The 20,088-nt window shown below is 32.2% G+C and overlaps 1 protein-coding gene and 1 long non-coding RNA gene across 3 annotated transcripts in view; both read left to right on the forward strand.

The window, feature by feature from the left end:
* Sol1 (CUB domain-containing protein Sol1) overlaps positions 1-20,088 on the forward strand; it is a 1,033,997-nt gene that overhangs the window by 484,739 nt on the left and 529,170 nt on the right. The window lies entirely within an intron of this gene.
* Positions 6,031-6,662, forward strand: LOC143193734 (uncharacterized). 2 transcript variants are annotated; one of them, XR_013005084.1, is made up of 3 exons: positions 6,111-6,214; positions 6,275-6,365; positions 6,435-6,662. It is a non-coding gene; the product is annotated as an uncharacterized LOC143193734 (long non-coding RNA). The 2 variants fall into 2 exon arrangements; XR_013005086.1 differs by lacking the exon at positions 6,275-6,365 and having other exon boundaries at positions 6,031-6,170; positions 6,435-6,574.

The raw sequence follows: 20,088 nt of genomic DNA on the forward strand, positions 1-20,088 counted from the left end.
GATGATCTGCATCTGGTCGTAGCAACAGCCTTCTGAGTAAGTGAAAAATTATCATTGTATTTGATTAAATTTAAATATTACCGAAATAATAACTTTGTATGTTAAAATAACATTAAGAATAAAATAAAAATTGAAAACATTTTAAAATAAAAATATTTTCAGACCAAGATTAGCCAAATCGGTCTAACCGTTTTCGAGCATTAGCCAGACAAACGAACAATTAATTTTATAAGTATGGGATAAACAAAATGAAGAATAAACATACAGAAATATAACTAATACCTAAAGCGTTAAAACAGAAAGTGCGAGCAATATTTCAAAACCGTTTTGAAGCAATCGAATATACACAACACGATGTATCTGGTAATATGCGTATTCGTAATAAATTTCAATTTTCTTTTCATTGTGCACGGAAAGTAATTTCGCCAAATTTACTTTATCACGTTATATATTTTGCTCCATAACAAGGCGCAATCATATTTTACGGCTTCCTTTCCAGGTCCAGTTTCAGTCTAGTTATAATACCCCCGCTCTCGTCCTAATGACTCAATCATAGACTCTGCAGGATACAAAATAATTTGCTCCGAACCCAAACTGAATATTAGGGACAGAAAGGAATTTCAACCATGAAAATTATTTTCTTGGAGGATGCTTATATCCCGAACTGCTCTTTGTCTGATCTCTGGGATGTCGGATTAACCAGGGGCCAGCGGTTATGTATATCTTAGGTGAGATGTTTAATTTTAAAGGAGAATTGATTAAAAATCACTTATGGTCCTAAATATTGTAAACATTAATTTATATTCAACAGAATTATTATATTTATGTCTCTTTCTGTTAGGTTAAATCAATTATTTTCAGTTCCACATGATAAAGTTATGCTGAAGACATAATGTTTGGGAACTTCTTCGAAATAACATATAGAAACCAGGGAAATTGCCATCAACGTCTGAGTTGTAAGAGCTTATAAGAATCTCTTGGTGAAAGTATGGAGCATCAATAAAAATACACATGACACTTCTCTACATAAAATTATAGTTTTCTGTTTAGTACTGCTAAGTTATTCAGCAACGGTAGGTAATTACGAAATGCTCAAATTGCATTTTCAATAAACATTAACTATTCGCTGTTTGATTTAGATGCTTGATGCGGGTTAGAGGGATGCTACTTGGCTAAATTCGATAGGTTTGTCTTTTATTTACAAAAATGAATTGTTCTTCATGGGTGATAACCAAAAGAACTGAAAATGTTTACATGCGATGAAAAACATCCAAATGGAGGTCTTTTTCGTTTTCATTGCTTTCCGGGTAATAGAAGAAGAGTTTGCCAGGGAGTATTGTAACTTGTTATTTAAAATTGATCAACTATGACAATGTTGGAAAACATCATGAGAGAGTCCAGATAGCCATTCACATCAATACCGAGGCGGAATATTTATGACCATAAAGTCTTTCTGTGCATATGACGGGATAAACAAGGTTCATTGTATTAAGAGCTACTAAAACTGAATTAAACTATTGTTGTAAAAAAAGTCGAGGACTAGCAAGTAACAGTTATCCACTTGCCTGACAACATAACGTGAAGAATACAATGATGTAGCTAGAATGGGAAGTTCTAAAGCACCTAATTTCTTCTGATTACCACTTGTTCGATGATGTACATCGATGCAATATAGCATGGCAGGCATACGGTTTTGAAATGTTGAATAACTTGGTGAAATAGCGAAATCGGATCGATTCACCATATGGCCAAAAAGGAGAACGTCGTAGAAACTGAAGGGAAAATATTTTGACATACATTTTATCACTATTTCTCCACATATGCCTTTTTAAGGTGAAAAACCATTAAAATTTTTCAAGTTATTCTACTACTTTACAACACAAATTATTAAAAACGAATATAAAAAAGTAATTTATTATTTTTATGAGCAAAATTGTTAAAAGCAAACAGTAAATTGATAAAGTATGGTTATTCTGTAAAAAGAAAATTTTTGATTGAAATTCTGAATTTAAACACTGTATTATTTAATAACGTGTAGTTGTTACAGAAAATATAAAAAACAATTAAATTGAAAATTCGAATAAAAATTTATTTAATAAAAAATAAAAAATAAAGGAAGTGAAAAACATAGTAGTAATATATTCTTATCATAATTGGCGTTGAATGGTATTGGATGTGTAAGTATATATTTGTTGTTTATTGTGTATTGAAACATTATTCATATATTTCCCACGATTATAAACTAAGACTTCCAATTTGACACTCTACTTGTGCTGTGTCTTTCTTGAATTTTTCTACATCTTCACATAGTTTAAATTCATCATCATCAATCCGGCACTCTGGAAGAACCTCTAGGAGTCTACTTCTTAACAAATAAGCTGCTATTTGTACCATTCCTGCCGATTTCATCACAGATATTGGGACTTTACATTTCCTTCGAAAAGACTAAATGACTTCCTAACTGGATTACTTAATTTTTATATGATCTGGAGAATTGTAGCATTTACCTTCATCATCGCGTTAGAAAAACTTCCGAGCTTACAGATGTCATATAATAACAGTGCACATGATGTAAACGTTTATCAGTAAGGTATATTTGAAGATATTTTATTACTGATTATAATTATTTCAGTGGTCAAAATTCAATATCTATATTAGTAAAATTAAGTAAATATTTATTAAAATCGTTAAGCTTTAAAAAGTTTGTTATCATTTCAATCATTTCAATAATGTTCTTTATCTACTTCTTATAGTTCAGATTTCTCTTGACCGCATACGTTTCCACTTTTAAAAAACTATAATATACGAATAAAATTTTATGGGTTACCGTATTTTTCCTAAAAGAAAAAAAACTACATAATAAGTTTGACGTAGATGGTAACTTTTTATGTATTAACTTTCGATATGAAAAGCCCTCAAGTTAACTTCATAAAGTGCAGAATTTTATTAGTTCGAATTTTACGACCACAGTTTATGACCCGTCAATAGACGTAAAAGTTTTTTCTTCTACTTCACGTGTACTCGAAAAAGGTGATCGTAAATTTTTCGTTTCCCTGGATTTTGTTGCAAAATGTACATTGGAACTGAAAAGAAGGCCATTTCGGTAATTAACAAGGTCCAGTTCATAAACTATATTAACACGTTATCTCGAAATTAATGTCTATTTTATAGTTTTTGAGAAAATAAACAATGTAGACCTACGGAAAGCAGAAAATCAATATACTAATATCCTAATTTGAACCTTGAATGACTCATATTTTTTATATTATACTACCGGGCTTCATCGAATTCCAAATCGATAAAACGTACCTGTCCGTGACTCCTTCATCCAAATCAACTTGTTGGTGTCAACTTTTTTTTTGATAGTACTTGGCTCTTATGACTGAAATAATTTCAATACGGTTAACACATATTTTACCTTTAAAGCAATAATAAAATAAATAACAGTTTAATTGAAAAATCCCCGGCCTGACATATTGATGGCTCTACTAGAATTAAATGCATATGTTTTTTAGTTAGCCCTAACCCTCAAAAGAAGTTTATGAATTATAGCATTTTGAGTTCAGCAACTTTTGTTATTATGAAAAAATGGATAAAAATTTCGCGTGTTGATAAAATACTGTTTTTGAAGGAAAAAATACAGTTGAAGCAAAAACCTGGCTTGATGCCGAGTTTCTGAACACTGCCCCAGGAAAACCATCAAGGATTGATATGCTAAGTTTAGACGTAGTGAAATGAGCACCGAAGACGGTCAACGCAGTGGACGCCCAAAAGAGGTTGTTACCGACGAAAACATTAAAAAATCCACAAAATGATTTTGAATGACCTTAAATTGAAATTGAATGAAATAACATACACTTTAAAGATATCAACTGAATGTGTACATCATATCATTCACGAATATTTGGGTATGAGAAAGTTCTGTGCAAAGTGATTCGGAGCAGTGTTAGAAGATGATAAAGCGTTATAAACCCGAGTTTTTGCGTCAATATGTGACAGTAGATGAAACATGGCTCCATCATTTTACTCGGAAGTCCAATCGACAGTCTTCCGAGTGGACTGAACACGATGAACCCGCTCCAAAGCGTGGGAAAACGCAACAGTCGGCTGGCAAGGTTATGGCATGTATTTTGGGATGCGCATGGAATAATTTCCATTGACTGCCTTAAAAAATGAAGGACCATCAACAACGACTATTACATAGCGTTATTGGGCAGTTTGAAGGACGAAATAACCGAAAAATGTCGACATTTGAAGAAAAAGTAGGTGCTGCTTCAAGATAATGCACCGTGTCACAAGTCAGTGAAAACGATGGCAAAAATTGAAAAATTGGACAATTGCTTCTTCACCCACCGTATTATCCAGATGGGCCAGATCATCAAATATTTCCTGTTCTCAGATGTCAAAAGAATGCTCGCTGGGAAGAAATTTTCGTCGAATGAAGAGGTGATCGCCGAAACTGAGGCCTATTTTGAAGCAAAGGACAAATCGTACTACAAAAATGGTATCGAAAAGTTGGAGGGTCGCTATAATCAATGTGTAACCTTTGAAGGGAATGTTGAATAAAAAAAACTAATTTTGCCATAAATATGTGTTTTACTCTGGTAGGCCGGGGACTTTTCAATTGACCTATTATAAACTCTATCCTTGATGGACGAATTTCTTGAATTTCTATTTATATATTTTGTGCCACCAAATGGAAGTAATATTTTTAATTTAAGGTTTTATTATGTCTATGTCATAGTTAAATTTCCACAGATGTACGTACAGACTTTTTTCTTGGGACCGAATATATCTTCTGAAGATTTTTGATTATTTTGTAGTCATTATAAAATTGTTAAATGTTTGAAATCCTTCCAGCAATCAATAGTGTACAGCAATATATAATAGTAGTTTCAAGCAATAATGGAAAATTAAATAAATAAAATGACATCATTACATTTGGACTCGAAAATTCTAAAAACATCTAGAAAAAATCTTGAATCCGATACCAGCTTTTGCTAATCATCATCATCATAAACCTCTCCGGATTCGAATCCAACGCAAACTCTAATCTGTGGTGACGAATTCTTGTGCTTGAAACAGGAATTTTTCAATAGTAGTAATTTCCTATATCGTGAAACCAGGACAGGGCATGATAAATTTACATGAAAAATTAGTTTCAACATAGAAGATTATGTTATTAAAAGCTGTTATTGTTAAGATGCTGAAAAACTGTTCGATAGCGAAGGTGTTCTTCTTTTACCACCCCTAGATTCAATATTTTGTACAAATCATGTTTTTCCGAATCTCTCAAAACACATTATTTATTATTATTTATTACACATTATTTTATTATTTTATTACACATTATTTATTTATTTATTTAAAATGTTGAAAAAATGTAATAAATTAATGTTGTGAAAAAGATAGAAACCATTTCAAAAAGTTTTATTTCATTCATATGAAAGAAAGTCTCCTTTTTACCAATTATGGTTTATTTGAACTGACCTTTGATTTAATTTGGGTTTCGAACCACGCTCATTGGCTTTAAGCCTGCCAACTAACGAGTGACCAACTTAGACGATTCCATAGAAGGATTTTCCTCGTCAGATTTTACACTCTAGCATTATAGACAATCACAAATACATAGATTTACAATTATGCCCCAGCAGTATAACAACTCGCGAATATCGTAACAGTACTACCGCTGTATCGCCGTGACATAATACGCTCATCTTTCCCCACCTACTATGCACAAACAAACATTTAAAAATTAACCGTTGGTCGACTGTAAACAAATAACCTAGAATTTTTCTTTGCCTAGAATATGTATGTTAAAAAAAATTGTTGGATTAAAATTTTGTGTTGCATTAACAAGTTTGTAACAATAATAATTAAAATGTTATGTTAATCTTAGTATTGTAACAAGTATTGGTTTTAAAATATGAAAGAACGAAGGTAAGTACGGGATATAAGGTTAAGTTTTATAATGTTAAAATATCCAAACAGCTTCAATTTTGTTTATAGTGAGAATATTGACCGCCAAACTTGTAACAAAATATTTTGGACATCAAGTAGAAGTCAACATAAGCCAACATTTCACCCCGATATAGCTACAGATTTCAAAACAATAACAAGAAGCAATGAAGACAATTATTCTTTTTGTTGAAAGCAAAACGTTGCAAAGGGTATGAGAGAAATAATATACAATTGTACTAGGAGTAATAATGAAGTTAATTATAACTTTTATGCACATTTTGTTGTAATTAACCATCCATTTGTTTTATGTTAGTAAATGTTCAATATGTCAATTAAAAGATAATCAGTTCAGTAGTCGATTCATTATTGGCGTTTGTCCATCAAAAATAGTAGCAAACATTGCGGTAACTGATAAAAATGTTGACACTTCAATCATGATATATTTTAGTAACAATTTAATTTTTCTTTTATAGATGAAGTTGCTAATAGTCATTGAGACAAAGCTGATGAAAGTTAAATTAGAAAAATCGCAAAAATTAGATAGGATTTTACAGATGCAAGAGTAGTGGAGAACGACACATTAGTAGGTGTTGACCTCAATCAATTACACCAAACATATAACATTAATTATCAATGAAACCCTAACGATCTAATGACTACTACTCTGAAGGTATAAGAGTGAAACAAACAAGGAAAGAAAGAATATATTTTTATAAAATAGCATAGGTCAATAAATTTTTGGTTTGTAAAAATTATGATTTATTGACTGGTGACTTCTTTCAGGTGAAAAGTACGATGGTGTGCAAGATGAAGATTTTGCTTTAAGATAGATAAATTACATATACAAATACGGTTTCTGAACTTTTCATAAATATTAGATAAATAATATTAAATATTAGATATATCAAGGCTTTATGTTAATATAGTTTATGGACTTTGTCTAAAAATGTTTCAATATGACGTATATATAAATATGCTGCATGGACCTGTAAATATATCAATATATAAAAAAATAAATATATGAATATATATGATATTATATCAATATAATATCTTTTTCACTCCGTTTTAAAATTGGTAATAAAATGTTCTAATAGAGCATGAGTTTTTATTTTCAAAGGATTCCCAATTTTTATTTACTCGATAAACAAAATTACAACACTAAATTATTAAAATGTACATTTTGATTAGTATTTAATTTAAAATATTTCATAATAATTAATGACAATTTACATATTACTATATTTACTAGTCATTAAATGAGTTCCCAGCATTTCCTTTACTATTGTAACATGTTTGATTATTTTTTTAATTTCATGGGGCTAAATTTCTGCGTTGCGGAATGCTACACAAAGAAAAATATATTAGAGTAAAATCTTCTGTTTTACAAATGTTTTGATTTTGTAACCGCTACTTTTTTATTACTGTTATAAGGCATATTAAAATATCTATATAAATAAATATAAAAAAAGCTTTATCAATTCCAGTTCGCCTTAAAATAATAATTCTCAGCATTAAAGTTTTATGTAATCAAAAAGGGGAAAATTTTTATACTCGCCTTTATTATTCAGTTTTATCCGCGTTTTAGGGCGAAGTTAATATTTCAATTATATTTAACGCGCATTCTTTTAATGCTTATGTACACTGTAAATATAAATGTTTATTGTTTTATTTAGTACGTTTCATGATAATTAAAAGTATTATTTGGAACTTTTATATTATTTTGGGCTGTTAACATTTTTGCTGGTTATAATAAAATATTCTATATTACGAGGATCGTTCGAGAAGTCCTTAGAAGAGGATAAAAAATAAAATTATTTTCTGTAAGTTTTTCAGCGTAATATCTTTTTAATTGTAAATTAAATCTTTAAAATGTTTGAAGGTCGTCAAAATATAAAAAAGGTTTATCTTGTGGTTCACTTTTCACCGGTTAATTTGTAAGGCCGAAAACTAAAATTACCTTCTAGTATATGTATTTAATTTTGACTATATTTATAATAGCAACCTATGCTATAAAACGCCTCTATAACTGTAATCAGCTTAAAAATCAACTATTTATTATGTGTCATATTTTTCTCAGCTTGGAAAATGTGAAATATTTCATTAAAAAAAACATAAATTATTACCTCTATTCGTCAATTCAAAATAGCAGTGACACGAGTGTCAATATGTGTCTGTCTAAAGTTGTAAATTTGTTTCACCGTCAGACAATATTATCCTTGCAGCCTGCAAAAGTTGTCCGTTTACCAAACGTCTGAAAATACTTCAAAATATTATAATTACGGGTTATAAACCGGCAAACGTTGTTTTAACTCTCTGTTATAATAAATTTGAAATCGCCGCGGTTTTGATTGAAAATATTTTGTGCGCCTTGCAGCTGCACTGTATATTAGTACGGACACAGTCACTAACATATCTTATGAAATAAAAAACCCTATAACATTATACATCTAATTAACTAATGAAAATGTATGAATGTTTGATTATTGAATGGATTATTGTTAATTGAATGTAAGATGCTTGAACGTCGAAAGATGAATGCCTCTGCGGTCTATTTTTCTGCGTGCCCTTGATCTTTTTTGGTCAATCTTATTCTGTGGCCAGTTCGCGATAAGAAAAAGAGGCCTAACGTCATCACACCCCCTTAGCGAGCTGGTCGCGGGAAATTTTCGTCGGGACGCTTCTACTGGTTTTAATTTTCTCATGGTTGGCTTAGTTTCCTTGCGAACTCTGCTTCGTAAATTTTACTCTCTGTTGCCCGGAACATCTCTCTCGGTAGCTTCAATATAGTGCCATACATTTGCTCCGTCACGGTATACTGTATTTCCTTCTTGAAAACACAACGAATGCTCAAAAGAATGAGTGGTAGGCTTTCTGTCCATTTTATATTGTTTGTGGCTACCAGTGCGTTCTTTAATGTCCAACTATAACTATTTTATGTTCAACTATTCCATTGCTTTGTGGCTGATACGCTGTAGTTCGTAAATGATCAATTGCTAGAGCGTTCGTGAGGAGTCTGAATATATGTGATTCAAATTTTCTACCTCGATGTGTTGTTATTTTTGTTGGCACACCAAATCTTGCAACCCAGTACTCTATGAATTTGTGTGCTACTGTTTCGTCTTCGATATCTCTAATAGGAATTGCTTCAGGCCATCTAGAGAATCGATCCATAATTGTGAGGATATATCTGTAATTCATGGATGGTCCGACATCCGACAATGTCCATATGCAGATGTTCGAATCTGTTATCTGGCATATTTATTTGTTGATAAGGTGTTTTCTTGTGTTTTGTTACCTTGGATTTTTGGCAATAAATACATTTTTTGTCCATCTATTGATGTCTTTGTTCATATTAACCCACACAAATCTTGCGATTATCATTCTACTTTCTCGCTGCCCCGGGTGTGCTAAATTATGCAATTTCTGGAATACTTGAAGTCCGTATTTTGCTGAAATATATGGTCTTATTTTACCGTTTAATGAGTGGCAATAGAGAAGGTTATCTAGATCTGGTAGTTGTAGTTGCTCCAGTTGTAGGTCAGTTTTCATTGCTCCTTTGAGGACGTTTTCCAATTCCTTGTCTTCCTTTTGTGCTTTTGCAATTGCTGTATAATCCAATGATTGTTCAATTTGATTTATGTTTGGCCTTGAAAGGAGATCTGCAACTATACTTTTTAACCTTCAATGTGTCTGATATCCGTCGTGAATTCGCCAATGAAACTGATTTGTCTAATTTGCCTTGGACTCTGCTTGTCTGACTTCTGTTTGAAATCATATATCAACGGTTTGTGGTCTGTAAATACAGTAAATTGACTACCTTCCAAAAAATGTTGGAAATGCTGGATGGAACTATATATGGCTAGACGTTCTCTATCATATGTGCTGTAATTTCTTTCAGTTTGAGGCAATTTTCTTGAGAAGAACGCTATGGGTTGAAATTCCTCATTTGGTTGGATTTGTTGCAAAACTCCCCCCATAGCTTTGTCGGGTACATCGACCTTTAGGACTAGTTTAGCATCGGGGCCTGGAAAAACCAAGAGAGTCGATACAGCCAGCTGTCTTTTTATTGTATCAAAAGCCCCTTGCATTTGATCATCCCATTTAATTTTTTGTAATTTGGACTTATTATTTACCAAAGTGTTTGTTAATAGAAACATGATGTTAGCTGCTTTAGGTATCCATCTTCGATAGAAGTTGAAAATTCCTAAAAACCTTTGCAGCTCTTGAACAGTTCGAGGTTTTGAGATATTTTCTATGGCTTTAACTTTTTCAGGTAGTGGTGAAATTCCACAGCTGTTGATTTTTATTCCTAAGAATGTAACTTCTTCTGCTCCAAATTTACATTTATTTGGCTTTATTGTTAGCCCTTGTTGCGACAGTCTCTTTAAAACCTGCTCCATATGTTGAAAATGTTCTTGACGGATGATTGAGCATTGAAGCGATGAGTATATCATCAATATAGACATATACGTAAGGTAAGTCTTGGAACAATTCATTCAATAATCGTGGTAATGTTTGAGCAGCATTTCGTATGGCATGCGGATATATTCATATAACCCTAGCGGTGTTGTGATGTCTGTCTTCTTTATATCCTCTGAGTTCATTGGTATTTGGTGATATGCTTTCTCTAAATCAATTGTTGTAAATACACGTTTGTTATGTAAGTTTGAACTGAAGTCTTGTATGTGTGGTATTGGATATTGATCAGGTTTGGTGTGTGCATTTAACGTTCGATAGTCTCCACATATTATCCATGAACCGTCCTTCTTCTCTACCATGTGGACCGGGCTCGAGCAGCTGGATAATGATTGTCTTCTGGTTTTTGCATGTATTGGTGGTCCTCTCGTCTCGATGTGATGCATTGTATCTATATTTAAACTTGTAGTCTTTTGATGGTCGGATGACATTTGGAAATTTGGCAATAATCTTACTGAACGAATCCTCCCTTTCCGTTATGCTGACTGCACATATCTTCCTGGCTGTTCTATCGCACCGACTGAAAGTCTGGTTTGAAGGGTATATTAGTTTTTGATACTTGACATCTACCTGCATTTCATAATGAGATAAGAAGTCCGCTCCCAATATAGCATCCATGATATCAGCTATTACAAAAACCCAGTCAAATGTTCAAATTCTAATGATAATTTGATTGTGCCGTAAGTTGCGATCTTCGAGCCGTTAGCAGAAAGAAGGTTAAAATTGGGATTATATGCCCCTTTGTACTTGTTTCTTCGTACGATGTTGAGTTCCGTCGATAATGTTCAGGTCGCGCGGTGAATTGGGAACCAGCAAATATCTAGTTGGTCATTTGGTCTCCTGCTATATTTTTGCCTATGTATTTGACAGTTAGGTCTTTCTGTTGGCTCTTTCACTTATTCAGTTAATTGGGCGATTTGATGTTGAATTTCATTTGATGGTAATACTTGTTCCTATACGGTCTGGATTGTTGATATTTCATTGCTTTCTTGCTTTCCGGTAACTTCTCAAGATCATCATCCCTTGTTACAAAAACCGCTCTTGTGTTTTGCGGCAATTGTTCCAACCAGAGGATTTTCAGGGCGTTTTCTGATAAGTTACCTTCGTTTAAAATTTGCATTCTGTGTAATAATTGTGAGGGTGTTTGGTCACCTAACGGAATGCCCCCCATCAACTTGCGTATCTTGTTAGTTTATGAGATCGCAAACCGTTTTACTAATCTATGTTTAACGTCTCGTATATGTTAGCGCCTGGTGGTTTTTGAATTATGTCTCTATCTCTATCACCTCGCTTAAAACATCGTGGTTTAAGCTAGCGATAGCGTCTGTTGTAATTCCAGCCGCACTTAACTGAGCGTCTACTCTATAGAGCCATGTTTCCGGTTCTGTTTTCCAAAATTCTGCCGGCTTGAAACTTGCCGGGCTAATGTGGCTGGTTTCGGATGTCATTGTACTGTCCTCAATTTCCTCCATGTTTCCCTTAATACTTTATTAATAATACTAACTATTATACATCTAATTAACTAATGAAAATGTATGAATGTTTGATTCTTGAATGGATGATTGTTGATTGAATGTAAGATGCTTGAACGTCGAAAGATGAATGCCTCTGCTGTCTATATTTCTGCGTGCCCTTGATCGTTTTTGGTCAATCTTATTCTGTGGCCAGTTCGCGATAAGAAGAAGAGGCCTGACGTCACCACAATGCGAAACAGTTGACGAATCAAGATCAGCTTAGTATTTCAGAGATCAAATATACGAGATGTATAAGACAGTAAGTAGTTTTCCAAGCGAGACATAATTTAATACAATTATTTCAGAGAAAATTGTTAGTCTGGAAAGTATCCATAAAAATATAAAAGATATACAGCTATTTGAGAGATGTACAATATCCGTTCAAACATTCTTGGATAATATAGGATTTAAGAGGGGGTTATCTTTACATGAAGGGGTTTAATGGAACATTCAGAGATTGCTTTTAAAAGAATACAATTTTTAAAAATATAACAAAATCAAGGAAGAAATGTATCAATTTATATATTTAAATGAGACATGAAGATTTCAGAATGGTACATTGGGTTGCTCATGGCAAGATGATAATAAATATTTTAAAGACAACGAAAGCTGATCGAAAAAGGTAAATGTTGGAATAACTATCGATTAGGTTTTGTTAGTCATAACATTTATTCATTGCTAACATATAGTTCTTCATGCTCTTACATGGTAAATATAAATGAAATATTTAATTGCATTTTATGTAATTTACTTTTTAGAAATAAGCCTGAGCATAAATACATAGTAGATCATATTACTGAATCTTATGGCCACAGAGTATTAGGTCTTCCTTCCTATCACTGCATTTTTAATCCAATTTGGTTGATACGGGGTATTGCAAAGAATTATTAAAATAGATATTCAGGTCGAGGAGGATATTCAAACCAGAGCTGTCTGGATTTACGGAAAGAGATATTGTTGAAAATAGCATCTTCGGTTTGTGTGAGCTCGACCAGATACAATGAAGAAGACATTGATAAATGGTAGAATCTTGAACAAATTTCTGATAGATTGGAAATAAACAGCTTAGTTAATCACTTGATTAGTATTTCTGAAAGTGAGAGTGATTGAATAAAACCCTTATGAATGTTGGTTTATGATTCAATGCAGACGATTACCAAGACAGGGTGATGAAAGTGGAAACCACTAAAGGTCAGTATACAATTAATGCACTTTAGTTGTAGGGAATTGTATTATAGAGTGTGAAAGCTTTATGAGCATGTGTTGTTATTGAGAATATACATGAACGTTTGGTTAACATGTATGAGGAGAGAAATAACACTAACTGTTTTGCAGATATGGCAAATGCATTAAGGAGGATGCAGTGATTAAATGTCGTTTTATCAAGAAAGATGTATAGGGATAGTAATAGGACAAACTAAAAAGAAATATAGTAATATCATAATGACTTTACAACGATACATTGCATCGAAAAAAACAAGAACTAAGCGTAAAACATAAATATGCTCTCTAATGAAAGTAAAATACATTCTTACTTCGGGGGATACCACTCACTACATACAAAAACGCGTCTAGAAACCTACCGCTACTAGTGTGCAAAAAAACTCAATGTATATATATATATATATATATATATATATATATATATATATATATATATATATATATATATATATATATATATAATAAAACAACTCTAACCTACAAATTATTGCGGCTGAAAAATTAATTGTAGTTTTAAGTTCTTCGATCATAAATGCACTCGATGTACTATAATGTTAAAATAAATTATATTTAATAAAATATTTATTCAATTATTTTATTTATATTAAAATGTTGTTATAAGTCAGAGCCAAAATGTACTAAAACCCAGAGTTAATGCGGCAACATTGCGATGTTTTGACTGTTCTCCCATGTCAGTGCTATTTTGAATTGACATATATATCGGATATTGTACTTCGAAACACTAATATAGCAAATGCTATCTGCTATATTTTTCAGGAGAGAGTAATGTTTTCTCTACTGGGCGTTTATCAATTAGAGCGAAACGAATTGAACATTACATTCTTTGAAGAAATTCAGTATTTTTTAAGAAGAACAAATTTAGCAAGTTCCCTAAGAATAGGTCTTTAAAAATTTGGTGTCCGAATGACTTCTGTATATTCGTCTCGTGTACACAAAGTGTCAAAAATAAAAGTTTATGTTAAGTGATTTCCATAAGGAAATTAAAAAATCAGTTTTTTAGCTTAAGTGTCATTGCAATACATGTCGGTTACTACAACATGTTTAATTTTATTTTAATGATTTCAAATACGAGAAATATTAATTTCAAAATAAAGTGTATAACCTTGTTTATTACATAGAGTCTACAATTTACTAGTGTTTATCTGGAGTGTACAGACAGTTTAACATTGATTTTAACGGCACTAAACCTACCGACTGGTCAATGACGAACTTGACGAGAGTTACGTTACGTTACTGAGCTGACTGTAATGGTTATTATTTGTCAGATTTTCCCCTGTTGCCTATAAAGACATTTAGAATTACAATCACAAACATAAACTACATCCATGCCCCAACATTATTCGAACCCGCGACTATCGCAACAGTAGGAGGACCGTCCTGTCGCCTTGACCTCTGCGCTAAGCGAGCCGGTTACACAGGGAAATTAAAAATTAAAATTTTAATAATATATTTTAATTAAACAGTAGTTACCATTTGAATTAAAAAAAATTTAAACATCAAGTATCAATATATAATTTGACAACTTATATCCTAATTGTACATTGTTATTGTCTCAAATTTTATAAACCAATAAGCTATAAATTAAAAAATAATTTGTTCAAAATATTATTAAAAATAATTTAGTTTAAATTTACTGAATATAAGAACTTTTCTTTTTGATGTTGGTATTTTTTCTTATCTGCATGTGGTTGGAAGCACATATTCTATTTAAAATGGATCTTCCTTCCTACTTCCTTTGAAAAAAAAATATTTGTACTTACATTAAAATATTTTTAAAGGTTTTAGTGTGGTTTAGGTGAGAGTGATCAACTGCTGATGCCAATATTTAATTTGTAGCCATATTTTCCTTTTCGATAGGTTAAGGGAAATGATCTGTGAATATACGCATATTAAGTATTTCAATTCAATTATCGATATATATTTTAATTAAAAGCTTACAATTAAAGTCAGAATAAGGAATTCTCTTGTACAAGTGAGTAATAATCATGTGGCCTGAAATGCTAAGAACAAACCATCCTGTCTTTGACCTTCATGTGGAACCTGATAAGCTATTCTCTTAAGTGGATAATCGTGAAATTTCATAAACTGTTTCTGAGTTAGAGCAGAAACATTAGGAAAAGAATACATTTTACTTGAAGCTCCCGTTCTAAAAAAAATTTAGTTCTGTTCATGCACTTAAACAAATCTTATTTACCTTAAATGCTACAAAAATAACATAGACAAAAATAGAAAAAACAAATATAGCCTAAAGAGCCCTATAAAATTTGAAACTGAAAGAAATGAAAAATCTGGAGTTGTTATTGCTCTTATACCTGCGGCCCTCTAGCGGTTAAAATGCACAACATGGTTACGGGTCAACTCATTTAATTATTAAGTGTCACTTCTTTTTTATGTAATTATGTATTAAGTAATTTTGTTCCTAGTCGAGAGAAAATATGACTACTTTTGACAGAAAGTGGATTTTCTATTGCAGGAATGGAGGCATATGATGATAACTAACATTAAGATCTATTTTGATCAACTAGATATCTGAACATTGTTGCAGAAAATGTGTGAAAAATCTTAAGCATTATATAGTTATTTCAGCGATGGTCCAATTTGAATGCATTGCCTACGGATATTTTTTGATAGAATGTGTTTGTAATAAAACTGATAATGTATGTTACAAAAACGAAGAATACCATAAATAAAATTTTCAATCTCGAACCTATATTGTGCTTTCGGGGATACAAAATAAACCTGCGTTCATCATAAAATGTTTCCGGCAAATTTCCTGCTCATCACATGAAAAATACTGACCGTCATAAACGTTGTCCCTATCCTTTTTTCCAAAAATACCGATCGTTTTCCGAAGGCAAAACAATATCGAAAATGTCGCACACCTTTTTACGACGAGGCCTAATTTTACGACTCCGTCCCGTTTTACAGCTCGCCGGTCCAATCGCGGTTAAAAGTCGGCGTGAGAACTACCATTTACGTGTCATATCGCATTTACAATGGAACGGGCACATATAAAGTGGTTTGAAGTCGAACTATAAACGTCCTGCCCCAGCAGAATAGCTTTCAGACGTGCCCTTACTGCCTAAGTATAATTTATTTTCGAACAAATCTGAATAATATATTCTAGTCGTTTCAATGTCAAATATTCGGGATTTTTAGTATTATTTATGAACATTTGCCACATTATGATTCAGCCGTTTTGCAGAGAAATAAAAACAAGCATATTTAATTTTCCATAATTTAAATAAAATATTGCTACTGACAATGACCTTATCCACCTTTATCCACTTTTTGTTGATATATTGGTTCAGGACTGTGACTATTTCTATATAAGTGAATGCAGTGTAGAGATTGTTGATCATCTAGCCTAAAGACGTAGTAGAACAACTGCCAACTTAATTAATTGAAAAATCGTTGGATATTGAGTCAAAAGGTACAAAAACCTTACTCGATAATTGCTACAACATAAAGAAATAACTAAATATTTCTTCCATTCATTAATAAGTCATTCAATTTTGTTCAACATCAAATAAAAATCTTCATAATTTTTTAAAATAATGTGGGTTTTGGATTCTAGTAATTATAAAATGCGTGGTTATCAAAAAAGTAATAATAAACTGAATATCTAGACATCAACTTTGTAAACAGCCATTTGACAGAATTGATTGAGAGAATATTGGCAATCATTCCCAAATTACATGATGGCCGCAAAATTATTTACCAATAAAACCTTTCAACATCTTTAAGTTTTGCATGCGATCCCAAAAATATAAAATTATATAGGCTCATCTGCCCCAATAGTGTCAAATGTAGTTCAGTAACGGAGTCCACTGAGTTTAACCTCAGTATAAAATTATCATTAAAAGATTCAACTAGCATATAAATTACGTCCAGCAAACTTTCAATTTGGATTTATAATTTGCAAATGAAGGGGTGAAATATCTTATATACAGATTCCCTCATTCTGCATTGAAAGAGAATTTATCGTAGAGTATTTTATGGGAAACAATATCTTAATGAACAGAATTTTTCCCTTCTCTGTTCTATGCTATGGCAATCCGTTTCAGGAAAATAAGCCGCTGTGTTGGTCATCTTCGAAACTATTTATTATTGATTTTTTTGTACATGAATCTACTGGTGGGACTGAAGATGTCGCCTCTTAAGCCGTAAGTGGTGTTTTCCTTCTATTCCTCTTAGTGCCAAAGCCAGCTCGTTTGTTTGTTGCGTTAGTCTCCTATGATACATTATGTATTATTACGCTTTTCACTTCCATCGAGATCCAGATAAACTTGTTACTCAAACTTTGAGAAATATTAAACGTTTTCCTTAAATCCTTCTCTCAAACCTTATACAATATGTCCAGAATGGCTTGATGATGGATTTGTATATAATTGCACCTTATGTGGGATATCTATCTTGTCATGTAGAAGATCGCTTCAGTAAATGATCTGCTGTACAAGTTGTAATCTAAAACTTATTCTAAATACTATTCTAACTTATTCTAAAGTCTATCCTAACTTATTCTAAAGACTATTCTAACTTATTCTAGAGATTATTAGATCTCACTCTATGTGTCTATTAATCAGTTCATATGGTAGTTTGCATTTGAGCCTACGCATTACTCTGTCATCGCGAACATTTAACTTTTTGGCGATCGTATTCAAATGCACTAATAGTCTTTCAAAGTACTTCGCACTACCACTTCGAATCACACTCGTTATGAGTTCTAATGGGATATAGCGCTGAATCAGTTTGTTGGAGACGTAATATGGGGCACCGACGATAATTCTCAACACATTATTCTGGAACCTCTGGAGGATAGCTATGTTGAATTTGCTAGTAGAACCCCACAGTTCAATACCATATGTCCAAATGGGTCTAAATATTAACTTATACAGCAAGGCCTTGTTATCTAATTATAATTTAGATTTATGCCCTATCAACCAATAGATTTGGTTTAGTATAAGCCCAAACTGTTTGCGTTTTGTTACTATATGTTTTATTTTATGTGAAACGTTGATCAAAATGCATTCCTACAATTCCTACAAAGCTACAAAGGGTGAATGTCGCATGGGTAGAGTTTGTCTCATTTGCTTTGATACGCCATATTTTCAATCACAATTGACTTCACAATCACGACATTGTTAAGATGAAATTGGAGGTTTCTTGTGGCTGAAATCTGATCCTCATGTGATGATAAAACCGCTGTATCGTCAACATTTGTTGCTACAGTAGGGTTTCTTGAAATTGGTAGGTCAACATTGCTCTGCGGGACACCAGAATATATTGGATGTAGATTCGTCAGCCTGTTTCACAATAAAATGTCTGCCTGCAAGGTATGATTTCAGTAGTTGAAAGTGCGTATGCGGTAAGAGTTTTTCCAATTTAACTTGCAGTCCAGTATGCCACACCTTGTCGAAGGCCTCAGATATATCGAGAAATGCCGCGAATCTATATTTTTTTATTTTTTAAGTTTTTGTTAATTTGGCTGACTAATCTATGTATCTGTACTGTTATTCCGTGTTTATTACGGAAGCCATAAGAATTACTGGAGTAATATGACAGCTCTATTAAGATCCTTCGAGTGTACAAGTAGCATGAGTGGACTAACAGTTTAGTTTGCCTCTATTCTCATTTAGTTAAAAAGATTTCCCGACTTTATTGAGATGGTAATGAAGTTGAAACAAAGCAGTTTTTGAGTCAGTATTCACGGCAGTGTCGTCAGCGTTGGTTGAACATTGTGTCTTTACTAATTAGAAGGTCCGTAGTTAAATAGGTATTGAATATTTTGTCTAGGCTCATAATTCCCTTCTGTGGTAGGCATTTCAAGAAAGTTGCATTTCACAAAGTACTTTCTCCTTGAGAGTTCCTATTTATCTCAGAATCTCTTTAGGATGCCATTAAAGGTATTATTTTATTCCGGCTATGTATTCCGGGTCAGAGTCCGAGAATAGTTGACATATATTACTAAAATTAATAAGGTACTTTACTTACTTTACTCAATTACTTAGATAACAAAGGTACTAGCTCTCCTTATATGATCTTGCTTTTATGGGTCTTCTTTCGGGTCTACTGTGGGTGTTGATCTAAATTTAAGAAAATACATTTAAAATTTATTAAAATTCAAACCCCAAAATAAAAACTAATTTAAATACGGTAAATAAAAAATTAGGCACCAGTCGTTGCTTTTCCTTATTTCTTACTTTAGCTTGGAGATTTTAGAGAGAAAAATTAGTAGAGTTGGATGATTTTGCTGCATCATCAAATAAATATTTTAAGAGATTGCAATCAAAATTGATATTTTTTTAACCTTTAAGACCTTATAGTCTTGTTACAGCATTTATTATAAAGAACTTTTTCATACACCCTGTATAATAAAATTGCTTCGAAATTACATCAAATCTAATTTATCTAAGAGCTGTTATTTTGCTTGCTATATTAACGATTTCGTTAAGCTAAAATGTTGTTATTAACATTTTCTCTTATACTAATATTTATCATATACACCAAATTAATAAACTTTGGTAAACTTGGGTAAAGTCATAAAATTCATTCGAGGAGTAAATTATATATAATCGTAAAAACAGCACCGACAGAAGTCTACTGCCCTATAATTATTGTATTGTAACAAAGTCGTAATTATGTACAGTAATATAATTGTAAATTTTAATGTAATAAATATATTGTCTGTATGTATGTCTGATTTGTACGGGCAATGTCAAGTTATCGTTCAAGTTCATATAAATTTTTTGCTTTAGGCTAGTGTATTTGGTATTTTTAAGGATAGTGTTCTTTAGTTTTATATATCATATTGTTCCAATAGTTTAATTTAGTTCATCTTCAAAATTATATCAGAGGTTAGTAGTATATTCACTTTAAATGCACAGAA

The sequence above is a fragment of the Rhynchophorus ferrugineus genome, unplaced genomic scaffold (assembly GCF_030347505.1).
Source record: "Rhynchophorus ferrugineus isolate W39M unplaced genomic scaffold, kcgeb_rfMv2 rfM1, whole genome shotgun sequence".
NCBI classification, from domain to species: Eukaryota; Metazoa; Arthropoda; class Insecta; order Coleoptera; family Curculionidae; genus Rhynchophorus; species Rhynchophorus ferrugineus.